The following is a 2,500-nucleotide window of genomic DNA, read 5'->3' on the forward strand; positions in this document are numbered from 1 at the left end:
AAAAACTAGTTCATGCTTTTATCACCTCTAGGTTGGACTATTGTAATGCCTTACTGTCTGGTTGTTCAACTAGGTGCATAAACAAGCTTCAGCTAGTCCAGAATGCAGCAGCGAGAGTCCTCACCAGAACCAGAAGATATGAGCACTTATACCATAGTTAAGTTTAGGAGCATATGTACAACCAGGCCTTTTGTCTTGTAAAACTGTTACAAATGCATTCAGTTTATTTATTTGGTGTTATTTGGTGGTCCATAGAATAATTTCTGTTAGTATTAATGTGTATTTTGTAGTTAGAATAGTCTTCCAAACAGTCTCAGTGTTTAAGTCCAGGCTAAAAACCTATTTATTTAGCCAAGCATTTTTATAAATAGATTAGCCTTAGGTAAAGGAGCAGATCTGGGGGACTCATGGACGTAGAGTATTATGGTGAACTGGTATGTTTGGATGCTGTCTTCCTCACTCTCATTGATCACTCAGGTTTGTTGACGGTGAGGTGATTGTTTGCTTTACATCCCAGTTCCCCCTCATGTCTGTGTTTCCTGTCTGTTTCCTGTTTTTTTTCCACGATTTTAGTCATGTCCAATTCCTTCCTGTCACTAGGGGGCTCCCACATTAAGCTACTACTACGACTCAGTGATGGGGGGGGAAGACTATCACGTGTTTCCTCGCCGTGATTAATGTGGGAGCACTAAGTACCTCTCATCCCTCCCCTCTGAGAAAGCTCGGCCAGTCAGCTCTCTCTAGACCTCCGGCTGTGAGAGGTTACAGCATCACCCGGGAATCAAACTCGTGAGTCTCTGCTTGCACTCTGGACTAAATATACGTGTACATTATACATTGTGTGACTGTGACCAGACCCAACTGTTATCTCTCCTTCTCCTCTCTCTCTCTCTCTCTCTCTCACTACACATGTCTCTCCTGAGCCGCCAGTGATCCAGACCCTCTCACATCCCTGTCTGACTCGTCCTGGTGTCACTCTTCTGGTTGGAGATCTCGTCACATGGACGCCCCGTGTGGTCTGTCTGGGATGCGTGTGGTGACTGGGGACAGTTCCACTTTACCATGAAGACACTCCTGTCCTCTGTTCCGATGCAGACAGCTGTTCTCTGAGGACTCGTGACTGCAGTCATACACTGTATATGAAACAGTCACACACACACACACACACACACACACACTACTAACTGTGCAAACTACTACAGTACATATGAAATGCGCGCGCACACACACACTTATTAGATGCACGCTCAAACACACATAGTACATGACAGATGATTTTCAGTCTAGACGGAAGTCATGTCAGTCTAGACGGACTTGTCGCTTTTCATTCTCCCCGAATAGTAGTAGCGGTTTTTAAACATAATATTGTAGCGGCAGAAAACGCAGTTAATGATTTGTGAAAAAGAAAGATTGAAGCACGGAATCTGTGGCTAATATGTCGGATCCTACAACAGAAGTAATTACTGTTTTGTGAAATGTGCTTCCTCCCATTTGATAATATGAACAGTAACTAACTCATGTGAATCCACTTGACTCCCTCCGCTTGATCAAATCCAAATACAGAATCGAAAAATTCAAACATTGTTCCGACCCTCCACACTATCACCCACGTCTGTGGTGATAATAAATAAATCACTCGCTGTCTCTAAACTCTACAATAACGGTCTGTTTAAAAGACACTACTACTAATCAGGGACAATGACTCGACAAGTCCATACACACTGAAATCACTACACCCTACTCCCTACACCCTACTCCCTACTCCATGTGCAGGGAATGTCTGTTAAGGGCACTTCGCTCTTCATAATTCCACCATTCCACCAACACCCTGCTACCTCACTTCCTCTGTGTGTTACCATGGTAACATAAACACCCCGCATACCTGTCGGTGCTGCTGTGGAAATTTCACGCTATGGACAATAAATATAGAATATTTATTGAAACACAAGCTGATAGCATTATAAAATATATAACATATTGAAACGTTTACAACTTATAAATAAATAATTCGCTTAATTTACAAGATGTTCAGAGATGTATTTATTTTATTTATTATTTTAACAGATTACTAGCCCATATAATACTAAGGATTTTAATTATTGTGTCATATTTATATGATGTCGTCCTCGATAATAATAAATATATAAATAATTTGAGTTAATTTTTTTCACGCTCCAGCGATACGTAAAGACTGATAGTCAAATTTTCATTCCCTTTTCCACTAAAGTGAAGATGCGTAAAGAGATGTGTGTGTGTGTGTGTGTGTGTGAGACTGTTTTATACTGTATATGTGCATGAGTGAAGTTTAATTTAAGCCCTATACGGCACCCCATAAAATTTGTCCACTAGATGGCAGTACAATGAGTCCTTGAATGAAGCTTCATCAAATGAACCTTTTGGAGAAACTATTGTTTGGGAGCCTAAACACCTAAATGAGGCTTCACCATCACCACTCTCAGGTTTCTTCCCACTGCCATCTCAGGGGTTTTGTCCCTCAGCA

The 2,500-nt window shown here is 41.3% G+C and overlaps 1 protein-coding gene across 1 annotated transcript in view; it reads right to left on the reverse strand.

Annotated features, from left to right (window-relative positions):
- The window catches only part of tfr2 (transferrin receptor 2), an 11,697-nt gene that overhangs the window by 9,146 nt on the left and 51 nt on the right, over positions 1-2,500 (reverse strand). Inside the window, exons 1-2 of the mRNA XM_053482387.1 lie at positions 2,329-2,500; positions 1,062-1,133 (exon numbers count right to left, since the gene is read on the reverse strand). The exon at positions 2,329-2,500 is cut by the window's right edge and continues 51 nt beyond it. The gene's annotated coding sequence lies outside the window, so the exon portion shown is untranslated. The remainder of the gene's footprint in view (positions 1-1,061; positions 1,134-2,328) is intronic.

The sequence above is a fragment of the Clarias gariepinus genome, chromosome 22 (genome assembly GCF_024256425.1).
Source record: "Clarias gariepinus isolate MV-2021 ecotype Netherlands chromosome 22, CGAR_prim_01v2, whole genome shotgun sequence".
NCBI lineage: Eukaryota > Metazoa > Chordata > Actinopteri > Siluriformes > Clariidae > Clarias > Clarias gariepinus.